Here is a 16,802-nt window from a genome sequence, read left to right as displayed (position 1 = left end):
TTATAATATCTACGCATCAATTGTATGACAAATTTCCATCAAACTAAACTGAGTAATCACAAAAAGGTGAACTTGAATTTATAATTAATGTATTTAATTCAAATGAATTAAAAAAAATATTAACTTTTAAAACTTAGCTCTAAATAATAATATTAAATTGCAAAGGAACTATGCCATTGATAAAACAAATACTTACTAAAGTTAAGAATATTTAAATAAATCTACTGTACCTATATATAGGCAAGGTTGTAAACTCAAGGGCTCTGTGCATCACTGTCATCTGTTTTTATTTTTTATAATTTTCTAATATGTATTCTTAGTATAGTTTTTGTCTATGGTCGCGTTATGTCTTCCTTTCATTCTATTTTGTTGTATGTGCACTGCTTCTTTTTTCTGACGGATTTGTGTGTGTGTTTAAATGTTTTGAAAAACCAATAAACTGTTAATCATAAAAAAAGAATATTTAAATAAATCTAATTTAAACCATTTGTTTAAATATTACGTTTGACAGGAATGCCATTAAAACCCCTCTGCAACTTTTTCCTGCTACTGTTGAAAAAACACAAGAAATGATTCCTCTTTCTGCCCTGTGGGTGTAATGCAAGTCATAACGGGCACCAAGAAATCCAGAACAGAGAGGACCATAGTGTCTCCTGTTATCCTGTGTCCAAGATAGGCGGCAGCTGAGGGGGAGGGCAGTGAGAGGCAGCGAGGCATCACATCTCCTCCATTTAATTGGCAAGGGAAATGAGTAGGGATATGGTTAGTATGAATCCAGTCAGTCAGTCACATAGTCGGTTACAGGCACACTGGCATTCCAAACTGGCTCTTACTGTCCTGATGGAGGTGTCAGGTCAGTGCCAAGCATGGCCCCCTCTAGCTCTAACGCCTCTGTCCCGCTCTGTGCTGTCCAGGTGACGGTGATTGTCTCCTGGATTCTCATGGCGGGACGACTCACCTGTCACTAACTGGTCACAAAGCATTTACCTAGTGACAGAATTCCAATTAGACTGTGATAGAGGTGACACCGGAGAAAGAAGGGCGGAGGTGAGATGCAAAGACGAATGCAGAAACAGAGTGAGGGATGGAAGAGAGAGAGAGCTTATGTTTACACACTGAAAATGAACGTGACACGTTACCCATTTCGCCAACATAAGCTTTCAAAGAACTAAAGCAAAATATCATGAGCTGAATTGCAGTAATCCTGTGTCTCTCCAAAGTATTGTTGACAGAGCGACTAAATAATCCTTTGGGACTAAAGGTGGCAATGGAGGCAATCCCTGAAGAGTGTTACCTCTATCTTTAATAGCCCTCCAGCGGCAGATGATGTTGATCCTCACCTCTAGAATGTTAAGACGTGTGTTGAGGTTTGTCAGGATATCATCTGGCAGCAAAGTGTCAGAGGTGAACGTGCCTGTGTTTTGTGGACAACACAATTCTAATTATTTTAGACAGGATGTCATTACCTCACACAGATAGGGTCGTTGCGATGGATCATATGTTGATATAACTGCAACACATCTGTATTATTCTGTTGACACATATTCTAGGAATATACCAAACTTGAATTAACAAGGACTTAAATGGACAGTTCACACAATTTCAATTCTGTCATTGTTTTCTCACCCTAATGTCATTCCAAAGTGTTTCACTGTCTTTCTTCTGTGGAAGACAAAAAGAGAGAAGTTTATCAACATGTTAACATTTAGCTTTTATCCAAAGCGACTTATAAAAGAGGATCAGAAGCATATATATTATATATACCGACGTTTTATATACCTGTACATCGTTCAAAAAGTTTTTCATTTGAATGATTTTGATTTTTTTTTGAAAGGTCTATCATGTTCCCCATATCTGTATTTATGCGTTCAAAAATACACTAAAAGCAGTAATATTGTTTTTTACATGTAATTTTTTAAAATATATTTTAAAATGTAATTTATTCATGGCAAAGCTGAATTTTTAGCAGTGATTCCCTAGTCTTAAGTGTCACCTGATCCTTCAGATCATACTAATTGTGTGCTCAGGAATTTATATGAAATAAATTTGTAACATTATAAATGACTTTACTGTCACTGACCCCAATTTTTTTTTGCAAGCAAAAATACTGAGCTCAGGTGTGAACCGAAGAGTTGATTCCAAAAATAACACTTTGAGAGCAGGAGCTACTATGTGGGATACTGTCTCCATCTCTTTTTTTCTGCCCTGGTTCAAGAACTGAACCATAACGGATACTCCATAACAACTGAAGAGAGAGAAGTATCGCTCCATGTCCAGATCGATAGTGAATTAGCCAGTTCGCTCATCTCTTCAGTGGACTGTTTTGGTGGATCGATTTCTGGCTGTGTAGGGCAGCCGAGGTGACGCTGGCCAAGAGCATTGTAAAACTTTCTTGAACAATCCACTGGCTGCATCCTGACCTCACAAGTGAGGGGAGTATGTTTACATCCCATCTCAGTTTGAGGAGAACGAGTTATAACGATTGCATCCGTCTCACCACACATGAATGAGAGCGTGAAAGTGAGCGAGTGTGACATTAAGCAATCCCTGCTTCCTGTGGTTTAGAAGCAAGCCAGGTGTGTGTGTGTTTGTGCTTGCATGTTGGTGGTTTGTGATGGATGAGCAGGACGGGAACTGATGGATGAGTCAGTTCTCTGTTGGGACAATATGATGAAGACTATGAGCCTACATACCCCAAGAAAGAAGTCTCATCTCTGGCCCTTCCCACAGTCCATTACACACAAGCATGCACTCTCTCTGCCCACTGGTGATGGAATAATGATTCACTGAGATGTATTGACAGTATGCTAGTCTGATAAAGAACAAGACCTGTGACTGTACTCCTTGTATTAAAAATGCCCAACCAATCATTTTAATTAATATTAAGTAGTTAGGCCATAAATATTATGGTCAAGTATCCATACATATTTCCAAAATTCTATGCAATTTAGATTCACAAGCTCTCGATTTGATTCATTTGGGTATTTTTCAGTTACAATGTCTATGTTTCTTACAAACAAAATACACACGCATGCACGCGCACACACACACACACACACGTGTAAATGTGTGTGTGCGTATGTGTTTCTGATTCAGATTTTAAAAAGTAACCCACCTATTTAAACAGCTGATTAAAATAACCAGCTTCTAAGAGTCATTTGTTTTGGGAACTGGACTACATTGGTCAAGTTGTAAGTTTTTGATTCACTAAAAACAACTTGTTCATAAGATTCACTTGTTTGTGAATTGGACTACACAGGTCACGTTGCTTGCGAGGACAACTTCATAGAAAAGCATTTCTTGCCATCATTTCATGGTAGGCCTACACGCTTTTTATTTATTTTTATTATTGCATCACATTCGATTCACACTTTGAGCTCACATTCACAACTCTGATAAAATATGATTTCTAGTGCTGTACAAATACATTTTCTTGCAGCCACTGAAAATAGAGTGAAAGATCGATCTTGGTATTTTAACGATCAATATCAGGATCATTCAAATGAAAACTGTGATTAATCAGAACATTTATTTTTTACTATCCAGCCCTATTAATACTGCTTGAAATATCAGCTATGATATTCTTGCTCTGAATATGAGATTTTGAATGGCTTTGACTAGTAAAACAAATCTGTTTTACGCATACAAGCACTGTGCACAAATGCAAAGAGTCAGATAAGCACTTTTATCTGTAGTGGTGATAATGGCTTTTACAAAATCCTCCTGTTGCCCTAGATTAGAAATCCCGACAGGGGAAGTGTTTGCTATCTTCCCTTTATCTCAGTCACCTCACTGTGTCTCATGCCATCAGATTTCTCAGTGTCTTGGTGGCATCAGATTCCTCAGCCAATCTATTGTGGCCTCACAAGGGGAAGTGCAAGCCATTGTCCCATGTCGTTCTATCGCAGATTACTCTTCGCGGTATTGATCGAAATGCTGTCGGGTTGCTTGTCACCTTGGTGATAAATTATAAGTGTGTGTGAATATGTGCTATGTGTGTACATGCCCTTTATCTCTCTGAGAATTTGATAAAATGTGATTGATCTCTCTTGATGCTGCCAGAAGCTAAAGAGGCCCTAGGTGCAATTGTTTTATCATCTCATAATCAGATGATTCCCAAAAAGCAAAACAGGGAATCTTTTATCCCTTAAGTACACTGTTAGACTTTTCAAGGGTTTTTTACAGTAACTTACTGGCAACACTGTTGCCAGTAAGTTACTGTAATTAAGAGTTACAGTACCAAACCGTATTTCAGTTTTGTGTAATACAGTGCATTACTGTAAAAATGAAGCTAATCAGTACAGTGCATTACTGTAAAAACTAAGCTAATCAGTACACTACTGTAATTATTTTTATTTGTACTAAATATAAATTAGATTTGATAATTTTGATAATTATGATTAATTTTATTTTTATCCTACATAAGTACTACTTTCATACAAACCAATTAGACAAAGTTATCACAAAATACCATTTTTTTATTTAAAACATTTAATATATATCACAAAATAAACATGCCAATGCTGGAAATGATGTGTGAAATTTTTACACATTAATGGGTGAGTTTAGAGACAAAAAATGTTGTGTTAATTTTAACTCATTCATTGTGTTAATGATTTTAACAAAGTAAATATGTCAGAGAGGTTAGCACAAAGATGTGTAAACGTGTTAAATTAACACTTTATGTGCTTTCCTTCACTGCACACATTGTTAAAAACATACATAAAACCATAAACAAAACGTTAGCATTTGACTAAATGAATGTAGAGTCATTGGTTGTTTAGCTTATACAAGTATTATAATGAAATATCAACCATTACATTCATAAAACTGCAGAATATAAATACATTTTTAAGCAGTCAAAAAGGAAATGTCCAAAACAGGACAAAACACAGTTCTTTTCACAATACAAGACACATAACCCCACCTTAAAAATAATTTCACTTATTTCCAAAAATTTGTTGGATTCATGTACACTGGAGGCCAAAAGAAGTATTTAAGTGTCTTAATGTTTTTGAAAGAAGTCTCTTTGATGCTCAAGAAACATTTCTTATTATTATCAATGTCTGACTGTCTACTCCATCTTTTCTACAGCATAGGAGTAAAAGTCATCATCAAAATAATCTTTAAAAAGCCAACACAATGTTTTTGTCCACCTTTGTGAATAAATGAACTTCTCCAAAGATTGGTTCCTGTTCAGAACTTGATTGACAACATCAGAGTGTTCCCTGGTCTGCATGCGTGCCCACAAACACAAATGAACTCAGTCCTTCAGAGGAGATCCCAGTTCCAAAACTATATGAGAGAGAGAGAGAGAGAGAGAGAGAGAGAGAGAGAGAGAGAGAGAGAGAGAGAGAGAGAATATTAGTGTCACATTATTTTTAACCTCCTTTTTTGTTAATTTTTATTATTATTTTCACAAAAACTTAAGAATATATATTTGTAAACAGCTTTTGTCAATAAATAGCATACAAAAGAACTAAATTAAATGATGCCAGATTAAATTTTAATACTTACAAATCCTAAATTCTGTCCAAAAATGCTGAGATCCATAAAGAACGACTGAAATAGATGATTTTAGCCCATTTCAGCTTGTCTGCAGTGAAGGAGTACCTGTTTGAGAAAAATACACAGTAAGATACATGCAAGAAATCACTGTGTGATGATCGTTCTCCTTCCTACAGTAGTTAACCCACCTGTGCGCTGATATTAGGACCGTGGAACTGCAATGGTAGAGTCTTCTGGCTAATAAAATATAAAAATAATGCAAAAATATAAACTTAAGTTGTTTAGAATGCTAGATTTGGTCTGAATGAATTAGTGAGAGTTTTACTGCAGTGCTTACCTGGATACATTTAATCTGGTGAGACTGAACAAAGACAATGGTCCATCTTCTGATTGGTTCATTTGCTGTGTAATAAAGTTAGACATAATGCAAAGGTCACTTATTTGATATAAAGTTAGCCAATTTTATAGAGATTTTATAAGATAGGCCTATTGTAAGCTACCTAGTCTGCACCAGTGGCTCAAAAGCAATTTTCACATAGCGTATGCTAATCATTTCAGCAAACTTATCTCAAAATATATCACAAATGGGCTGGCCTACCTCTGGAATCTTGCTAGAAGTCACTGGCGCGAATTGGCGCTTTGTTGCAGTTGCCTTTAAACACAAAAATGGAAGCAAATATTAAATTCCATAAAAAAAAAAAAAAAACTATAATATGGTATAGTTTGCAAACTAATGGTAAAACTATAAAGGTTCTCATCAGTAGGCCAACATTAGGCTATAAACAGAATTTCACATTAGTTTATGCACATTTATTGTTAATGTAAACGCGTTGCTCGTTGGCATATTTTAACTCGACAATTCAATAATCTAACAAAGTGTGTAAAATGAAACGTTAGCTCAGTTTACCATGGTAAAGTTCGTTACCGCCATGTTGACGACGAGTAACGTTAGGCTGACGTTAACGTTATAACATACGTTAAACTGGGTACAATCCTGTCAACAGCCAGTCTATGGTCAACATACACAGAATGTTTTTTTTTCTTGTTTTTTTTTTTACCTTGCTTGCTGATCTCTCTCTCGGTGAAGTGAATTCCGTCTCTTCCCCGGGCCAGACACGAACGTCGCGATCCAACAAAAGACAGACCCCATTACCTACACTGGATGTCTGTCTGACGCGACACGACAAATCCCAGACAGTGTAGTGATACGCCGCGTCCGTTATATTTCAGACGTAGTCAGATACGGGTCCAAGCGCTCGCGCTAGTTCTTACAAGGGATAAACAGGTTTGCATTTAAAGGTCCGGTCGCTTCAATGTGTCCAATATAGACAGCCTCTGGCTATTATAGCGTTGTAGACACGCGGTGTAAGGCAAAAATTAGGAAATAAAAAGCACGGTGGAATGGTGCCAGCCAGAGAGGCAGTTACGTCAAATACAGTAGTATACAGCAAATTTAAAAAATACAGTAAGTCTCTGTATGTGGTGTTAGACGTCACAGAAAATTCCCATGATGCAATTGGAATCACAGTTATTTACTGTAAAGAGAAATAGCAGTATAATACTGGGGGATTTAAAGTAAATAACTGTAGAAATTACAGAAAAGTCTAACAGTGTAGAAAACTGGATTAGTTAGGGAGAACAAGATAGGAAAACCATACATTCAGCTATGCGGGACAGACTAAAACCCATGTGGTCTTCTCAACCAGGGTACCAGGACCCATCATATATAAGCCTCAGCACACGGGTGATTCTTTAATTGGAGATACATTTGAAGTCCGAAGCCATTCATTTTTAACAGCTTTACCAAAATTTTACTCCAAAAACACATTTTAATTTTTTTTTATTCTTTTTAAGAGTCACAAAATGTTAGAGTGTAAAACTAGAAAATATTTTATTTTAAAAGCTATTTCATGATGCTGAAAGTCATGATATCTTACTGTCCTTAGTGGGTGGTACTTTTTTCAAACAAGGGTAAAATATGCATTAAAAGATGTTTTAAATCACAAATTTCAGGTTGGGGTTTTAATTATTTTGTTTATAAATTATTATTGGTGATAGTTTCCAAATTATGCTAAATTAATTTGTTTAAAAGTAACTTTTATTGTTGAAAAATACCAATCCATAAATCCTGTGTCAATTCTGTTACTACATGTTATTGTCTCTTTAAATTATGCTTATCTGTCGCATCAGTATCCTAAGCAACGCAATATGATGTCACTTCCCTTTTGGTATTAAACTCTGAAGAACTAGGAGGTATGTGTTTTGTTCTCTCTGAAGCCATGTAATCTTACAGGCACTTGCACCAAGAGTTCTTATATAACATGTCAAAACTGTTTCAACAATCTCATAGGGAAAGCAAAGTTCAAAGATATTAACAAAAGGAGGTATTAAAAGTTTTTAAAATCATCTTTAGTATCAGGCCATGTGCTCTTAGCCTTTATGCTAGCATGTGGTGTTATTAGTAAAAAATGCTAAAAATGTCAACTCTGTTACTGTCAATTCTGTTACCAATGTACGGTAACAGAATTGACCAATGTCCATACCTTGGTTTTCACACTGCCCCTGCCTTGGTTACAATCACACAATGATGCAAACACACACAAAAATGCATAATGTGTGTTTATAGCCACACACACACACACACACAGAGACACACTGATCAATTGGGTTATTCTACCATGATCAGAGGATTTCAACACACACACAGACACACACATGCACCATCCACCCAAGCATGTGTGGTTATTTGTCATGCTACCGTACAATAATAAAATAATGTAATACAATGTAATATAATGTAAAAATAAGAGAGAACCTGTAAAAATAAGAGAGAGCCGTTGGAGAAGAGAGAGCCGTTGGAGAAGAGAGCCGAGCCGTTGGAGAAGAGAGAGCCGTTGGAGAAGAGAGAGCCGTTGGAGAAGAGAGAGCCGTTGGATGAAGATAAGAGAGAACCGTTGGAGAAGAGAGAGCCGTTGGAGAAGAGAGAGCCGTTGGAGAAGAGAGAGCCGTTGGATGAAGATAAGAGAGAACCGTTGGAGAAGAGAGAGCCGTTGGAGAAGAGAGAGCCGTTGGAGAAGAGAGAACCGTTGGAGAAGAGAGAGCCGTTGGAGAAGAGAGCCGAGCCGTTGGAGAAGAGAGAGCCGTTGGAGAAGAGAGAACCGTTGGAGAAGAGAGAGCCGTTGGAGAAGAGAGCCGAGCCGTTGGAGAAGAGAGAGCCGTTGGAGAAGAGAGAGCCGTTGGAGAAGAGAGAGCCGTTGGAGAAGAGAGAGCCGTTGGAGAAGAGAAGAGAGAGCCGTTGGAGAAGAGAAGAGAGAGCCGTTGGAGAAGAGAAGAGAGAGCCGTTGGAGAAGAGAGAACCGTTGGAGAAGAGAAGAGAGAGCCGTTGGAGAAGAGAGAGCCGTTGGAGAAGAGAGAGCCGTTGGAGAAGAGAGAGCCGTTGGAGAAGAGAGAGCCGTTGGAGAAGAGAGAGCCGTTGGAGAAGAGAGAGCCGTTGGAGAAGAGAGAGCCGTTGGAGAAGAGAGAGCCGTTGGAGAAGAGAGAGCCGTTGGAGAAGAGAAGAGAGAGCCGTTGGAGAAGAGAAGAGAGAGCCGTTGGAGAAGAGAAGAGAGAGCCGTTGGAGAAGAGAGAACCGTTGGAGAAGAGAAGAGAGAGCCGTTGGAGAAGAGAGAGCCGTTGGAGAAGAGAAGAGAGAGCCGTTGGAGAAGAGAAGAGAGAGCCGTTGGAGAAGAGAAGAGAGAACCGTTGGAGAAGAGAAGAGAGAGCCGTTGGAGAAGAGAAGAGAGAGCCGTTGGAGAAGAGAGAGCCGTTGGAGAAGAGAAGAGAGAGCCGTTGGAGAAGAGAAGAGAGAACCGTTGGAGAAGAGAAGAGAGAGCCGTTGGAGAAGAGAAGAGAGAGCCGTTGGAGAAGAGAGAGCCGTTGGAGAAGAGAGAACCGTTGGAGAAGAGAGAGCCGTTGGAGAAGAGAGAACCGTTGGAGAAGAGAGAGCCGTTGGAGAAGAGAAGAGAGAGCCGTTGGAGAAGAGAAGAGAGAGCCGTTGGAGAAGAGAGAGCCGTTGGAGAAGAGAGAGCCGTTGGAGAAGAGAGAACCGTTGGAGAAGAGAGAGCCGTTGGAGAAGAGAGAGCCGTTGGAGAAGAGAAGAGAGAGCCGTTGGAGAAGAGAAGAGAGAGCCGTTGGAGAAGAGAAGAGAGAGCCGTTGGAGAAGAGAGAGCCGTTGGAGAAGAGAGAACCGTTGGAGAAGAGAGAGCCGTTGGAGAAGAGAGAGCCGTTGGAGAAGAGAGAGCCGTTGGAGAAGAGAGAGCCGTTGGAGAAGAGAGAGCCGTTGGAGAAGAGAAGAGAGAGCCGTTGGAGAAGAGAAGAGAGAGCCGTTGGAGAAGAGAAGAGAGAGCCGTTGGAGAAGAGAGAGCCGTTGGAGAAGAGAGAACCGTTGGAGAAGAGAGAGCCGTTGGAGAAGAGAGAACCGTTGGAGAAGAGAGAGCCGTTGGAGAAGAGAGAGCCGTTGGAGAAGAGAGAGCCGTTGGAGAAGAGAAGAGAGAGCCGTTGGAGAAGAGAAGAGAGAGCCGTTGGAGAAGAGAGAGCCGTTGGAGAAGAGAGAACCGTTGGAGAAGAGAGAGCCGTTGGAGAAGAGAGAGCCGTTGGAGAAGAGAGAGCCGTTGGAGAAGAGAGAACCGTTGGAGAAGAGAGAGCCGTTGGAGAAGAGAAGAGAGAGCCGTTGGAGAAGAGAAGAGAGAGCCGTTGGAGAAGAGAAGAGAGAGCCGTTGGAGAAGAGAAGAGAGAGCCGTTGGAGAAGAGAGAGCCGTTGGAGAAGAGAGAACCGTTGGAGAAGAGAGAGCCGTTGGAGAAGAGAGAACCGTTGGAGAAGAGAGAGCCGTTGGAGAAGAGAGAACCGTTGGAGAAGAGAAGAGAGAGCCGTTGGAGAAGAGAGAGCCGTTGGAGAAGAGAGAACCGTTGGAGAAGAGAGAGCCGTTGGAGAAGAGAGAGCCGTTGGAGAAGAGAGAACCGTTGGAGAAGAGAGAGCCGTTGGAGAAGAGAGAACCGTTGGAGAAGAGAAGAGAGAGCCGTTGGAGAAGAGAGAGCCGTTGGAGAAGAGAGAACCGTTGGAGAAGAGAGAGCCGTTGGAGAAGAGAGAACCGTTGGAGAAGAGAGAGCCGTTGGTGAAGAGAGAACCGTTGGAGAAGAGAGAACCGTTGGAGAAGAGAGAGCCGTTGAAGAGAGAGATGAAGACCAACAGACAGACATACACTGGGAGAGCCAGGATGTGGTTGGACAATGGTGTGTCCTCACATATGACCATGATATCTATCCTGGTACCATCCTGGAGGTCAATGAGACTCATGTGAGGGTCAAGTGCATGCACCAAATAGGAAAAAATAGATTATTTTGGCCTGGTCATGAAGATGTTCATTGGTACCCACATGAGGACATCCTCAGATTAATTCCACCCCCGACCAAGGTTGCGACACGGCATGTAGAGATCCAGAGGGATATCTGGTCGAGTATTTCTCAATAACTCAGCAGTTATTTTCTTGTTATAGGCATGTTCTGGTTGGTTTGGGTCAATTCTGTTACCCCCGTCAATTCTGTTGCCAGATGTGTCAATTCTGTTTTTAGTCTTTCATCTTGAATATTAATGAGATAATACATTGAAATATCAAACTACTTAATATTGTTATTTTTATATTGTGCAAGAGTAAGATATATGTTATAGTTTTATCTCTACCCTGTAATGTTCAAGTAATTTGATAAAAAAACAAGTGCACCCTTTGGATAATCCACTATTGCCTGGGGGTGAATCTAATTTTTAAGTTGTATAAATATAACATTTAATATCTGTTTTAAAGGCCTGAATAAAAGGACTACATGACAAATGAAACTAAAAAGATTTATCATTTTTTGATGTACTGTTACTTCTATATATTTGGTTGTTCGTCCGTAACAGAATTGACGAGAAAAACTATGAACAGGTGCTATTTTGATAAAATAGAGAAAATAATAAACTATCTGTATTTGTATAGCACTGAATATATCAACTTTAAAGTGTTTTCAAGGTAATTCTTAAACAATGGTTCTGTATGACAACCTTTTTTTTTTTTTTTTTTTTAAATGCAAAATGTATCTCCAATTATAGAATCACCGCAATATGTCTTAAAATAAGACAAAACAAGCTTTAAAATAAGCTAAACCAGCTAAAAATAAAGTAACATCATATTTTTTATTTTAATTAGTTCCCTCAACGACTTTTTTCAAATATTTTTGTCAAGCTCTGAAACATTTTATCGGGTATAAACTGCTATATTTGGGAGTTTTTCTAAAATAAAAATAAATAAAAAACTTCAAGAACGACTAGAAAAATCAATTAATTGGTTCAAATTCTAAACGCTAAAGAACATTCAATTATTGAAACTTCTGGATTAATGGAATTTTTTATAATTTTCTGTAATAATTTTTTTATATATTGCTCTCCTAGTTTCTGTAAAGAAATGTAAAACAGGGTATTAATCCAAACTAAATAAAACTGTAGAGGTTACTGTAACGTAAATTGTAAAATTCTAAAACAGGCAGCTAAAACAGATTCAGAGCGGCTCAGCGAAGCTAAACTTCACTAAAGTCAAGAGAAACTACACAAGTTTGAGATGTCCTGAGCAGAAAACATTTTGTGATGCTCCTTACCACTGACTACCAAAAATAAAAATAGAGCCAATTACTGCAACATCCTCTCTGCGGAATGTCATGATAGGTTGTCAATAGGCAGGCTAAGTGAATGAGTTTGCATTGTCACTGCAATGCATTCTAATTGACTCCATCTCCTCCTAGTGGCAGTCTGATACTGAAGTGGGCAGACTCGAGTTTCTCATTATAGCGCAAGTAATTGTGGTCTGAGTGGGTCTGTGGATTCAGTCCTGCAGCACTCTGACAACCTCTGTGCGCGAGAATGAGTGTGTGCGTGTGTTTTGTGGGACAGATTGGCTCTGCTGCAACTGATTGTGGAAGTAAATGAGTCTTCATCTACTCGAGAATGTCTGTCCCTCAGCCAGAGTGATAGAGAAACAAGAATGGTTAACTTTCCTCTCTCTGTTTGTCAAGTTTTAGGGCTCTGCTATGCAAATTGAAGCTTAAAATAAGCCATAGGAGATGTGCAGAACAGTGTAAAAAGTTAACTTTTTCAATATTATGTCATACTTTGTGTGTTTCTGAGTATCAGCATGCATCTGTTTGACAAACAAGCACTCAACATGTTTATAAATGAAACAGACTTTTACCTAAAATGGCCATACAGCAATATTCCTCTCCTGAGAAGACAGAGACCTTTTTTAACAGTCCTAAATCATAAAAATCCAGCTCAAATCCAGCTATATTTCAATAAACCACAAGCTAGTTTCAGAAAAACACAGAAAAAGCCTTCCCATAAACTCATGGGAGATGACAATGAAGAAATAAATTAAATTCTCTCAAACAGCGTGCAAATGGCATAACAATAAAGCCTGGGCATGGATGTTGTTCAGATGGGAGATGCTTATGGGGTATGGATGTGGGGAGCTTCTCGCTGCTGCCTTACGGCCATGACTGTCATTTGGCTATTATTATGAAGAGTGAATGTAATGCCTGGCTGTATGAATAGGATTGTCGCGCTGATTGTGATGTATAGTTTTTCATTACCATTCCCTGGCCTTTGCCATCCAGCATGTAGGAAATCCTATTTATCCCCTAATTTGTAAGCCCCCCAACCTTGGCTGATAGCAATCAGAGCCTGTAATTGTGTGCGCCGCCGACGGACAACGTAAAGGGTGACAGCGCGAGAAGGCAGGGGAGGGGGCAGTGACAAAGAAATAGAAAAAGTGACAAAGAATGAGAAAAGAGAAGGGAAGCTGACCTGAAAGCTATTTTAAAGCACACAAAACACTCTTAAAAAAAAAAAAGGGTCTATTTGTAGCCCCTGTTGCTCACCACAAGACTAGAATAAATATTAGAGAAATATGACCTTTGCAAAATTCTGTTAATAAGTGTATTGAAGGGTTAGTTCACTGAAAAATGTTAATTCTGTTTCTGTTTTTTTCTGTGGAACACAAAATTACATATTTAAAAGCTAAAATAATCATTTTTAAGCCATACAATGGGGTCCAAAACAAATACTTCTTTTGTGTTGTTTTGTTCAGAAGAAATAAAGTCATACTGGGTGAGTAAATGATAACAGAACTTTTATTTTTGGGTAAAATATCTCTATAATTTCCTGAACACACCCAGCCTTTAATACTGCGCACTTAGCCAGTTTAAACGGTTTTTATTAGTAGCTTTTTAAGCTATCAAGACAAACACTTTATGCAGTTCACACTGCACTTACAGTCTGCCTTTGCCTCTAATGAATACGTAATTGACTCATTTCTATGCACTGTGCCAAAAGGGATCTTTGCATTAAATGTGTGATTGCCCCTCTATTAGACATCGTTAAACTAATTCCAGATCTGTCTTAATAAGACTTTATGAGCCTTTCTTAAAGCTCTAATTCTCCTCTCTGCCCTCATTCAATACAAGTCAAATATTCAAAAATATGAAAATGGCAAATTATACACTTATTTTGTAATCGTTTTTGTAATCGCTTGATAATGGACTGTGAATGTTAAAGATGGTGATATGAGGTTTCCCTGAAAGCCCATTTCTGTCACATAAGAAGTCATAATGAAAAAAAAAAAATTAGATAAAAAGTCATAATTATGTTAAAAATGTAGATTGTGAGAGAAAAAAAGTCATAATTATGACAAGAAAACCTTGGATTTAAATCTCATAATTATGACCTAATGTGTCATCATTTTGATTTACCAAAGCAAGATTTATTTTTTAAGTGGCGGAAATGGGCTTTCATGGGTTTATGATGTTATATGAGAAGATTGCTAATACGCTATCCCAAAGAATCACAAGACTACAAGGTTTGCTTTGTTGACTGTTATAAAGAAACACAACCTTATCAAAAACATGCACACACTGAATGAATCCAACCAACTGACGTGCATTCCCATTGCATCTTTTCTTTCTCCAAGCACCCTGAGCTGTAATTAACCTCTCAGCTCAGGATTCCAGCTGAACATATTGATTCTCTCACATAGGGAAGGACTGAAGATTACACTTTAGTGCCTTAAGCGAACTGATAAGTCAGCCTCGCTCACCTAAGGCTATGCCAACAACAATCTCTTTTTAAGAATAGATGGAAAAGCAATTAATATCATTGAATTTAAAAATGAAATTCAAATGATGTTTCAGAGATATGACAAAGTCTTGACAAAAGTCTTGCATACTTTATGGCCCAAGCTTTATTCTTGGGTTTAATCTCTCGCTGAAATTGACAGCAGAGGAAGAGGCCTGTCATCCGTGATAGCTCAACAGCATCTTGTGGTTGAATCCTCTAAATCTGCCACTTTCCTTGGGCTTAGCCCTGCGATAACCTCTCAGTGTACACACGCAAAGCCTGTTTCAACCGCCAACTAAATTTACACACACTTTGATGGCAAACGTAACCCTGGCTCAGATATTTTTGGGATTCAATAATAATGGTTCTTAAAATTAGCAGCCTATAGGTTAGCAACTAGCATGAGTCGTTTTTTACCTTCACTTCTTCTCACCACACTTCAGTGCTCCTCCGCTGTGGCATCAGCTGCATGGAGCTAATGAAACGTCAGTCTGATAATTGAGGCAGTGCTGGTCAAAGGGATGGAGCAGAATAACTTCTCCCTGTCTTGCTCACGGCCATCTGGTTCATTGGCTTGGCTGCTAGATGGGACAGAAACAGCTTTCTCTCAATGAACTAAACAATGTTTTACTTAACAGTCTGAGTAAAAGCTTGTCAATGTCACTTCAAAAGCATTTCATTTATACTGTTAATACTTTCTAATGGTTAAGGCTCTTGTTTACATATGCACTGTAGTTATTTTTTTATGTTATGACCGATAGCTGGTAAATGGCCAATATTAAAACTGTAGATAAAATTCTGTTACCTAAAATGAGGTTAATACTATGAGTGAATTTAGGCATAACAGCTTTATAATGTATATTATAAAAACGGATATTCGTTTTGAGATTCTCTGAAGATTACATGTACCTGTTATGAAATGATTAGTGTTTTAAGATTAAATTGAAATGAGTGTAGATTATGGAAAATATAATATAAATATTTCCCCCTAAAAAGGGGAAATGTACAAATAAATAAATCTTGTATATAAATAAAATACCCAATATAAATATATCTAATACAGAAAAATTGTGCATACCTAATATATATCATACAATATACAGACTATGGTTCATAAGTTTGGGGTTGGAAAGATTTTTTAAATGATTTTGAAAGGAATCTCTTATGCTCACCAAGGCTGCATTTTCTATTTTCATATATTTTAAAATGTAATTCATTCCTTTGATGGCAAAACTGAATTTTCAGCATCATTACTCCATTATTCAGTGTCACTTCAGAAATCAATTTAATGCTAGTTTGGTGCCCAAGAAACATTTCTTCTTATTATCAATGTTGAAAACAGTTAGTAGGTAGCCTACTGTTTAATATTTTTCATGAAAAACGTTATACATTTTTTTCCATGATACTTATAAGCTCAAATGAATAGCATTTATATTAAAACAGAAAACTATTGTAACATTATAAATGTCTTGACAGTGACTTTTGATCAATTTAATGGGCCGTTTCTGATTAAAAGTACCTTTCAAAAAAAAAATCGAAACATTTCTGCATGACATTCTAGGAAAGTGCATTTTGTCTGTCCACAGTTGTTTTCCCCTCATACCAAGGTGTCCTGAGCGAACAAGTTTTCTCCAGAGACACAGTGTGTCCCCATTTAATCACCTTCGTTTCTAACTGTCTTAAGGCCATGGATATGGAAACATTGTGCAAAGCAGACTGGGGTGGTTAAAACTGGCCGAGAGCATGACTAATAACAGGTGACTAGGACAGTAACCTCATCTAACAGGTAAAAAGAAGCTGAAATGAGCTACACTGACCTTTCTCTGTAGACACCCACTATTGCTTCAGTCAGCAAGGTCCACCGTAACCGAGAGAAACTCAAATAAAGCATTTCATTGTCTTTCTTGAAGATGAATTCCCCTATGTTGATATTCAAAAAAGAAAAAGAAATGCAGCGATCAAACAATGATTTCTAAATGAGTTTCACCCTATCAGAACATGTACTTTGGAGTTCAATGAAAGCTCATTATCATCATCCAAATGTGATTGAGATCTATGCATTTTGATAGAGTGATGAAAACTGTATGAAGCCTCGCTCCCTCGATGACAGACCTCATGT

The 16,802-nt window shown here is 38.3% G+C and overlaps 1 long non-coding RNA gene across 2 annotated transcripts; it reads right to left on the bottom strand.

The window, feature by feature from the left end:
* Positions 1 to 5,697: 5,697 nt before the first annotated feature.
* On the bottom strand, positions 5,698 to 7,617 carry LOC311278869. Of its 2 annotated transcripts, XR_014625492.1 has the most exons (4): positions 6,567 to 7,617; positions 6,107 to 6,160; positions 5,846 to 5,910; positions 5,719 to 5,745 (listed from the first exon to the last, which is right to left on the bottom strand). It is a non-coding gene; the product is annotated as an uncharacterized lncRNA (long non-coding RNA). The 2 variants fall into 2 exon arrangements; XR_014625491.1 differs by having other exon boundaries at positions 5,698 to 5,910.
* Positions 7,618 to 16,802: the final 9,185 nt, after the last annotated feature.

Source organism: Rutilus rutilus, assembly GCF_951802725.1.
Source record: "Rutilus rutilus genome assembly, chromosome: 19".
Lineage (NCBI taxonomy): Eukaryota > Metazoa > Chordata > Actinopteri > Cypriniformes > Leuciscidae > Rutilus > Rutilus rutilus.
This window is presented reverse-complemented; position numbering and strand designations above follow the sequence as displayed.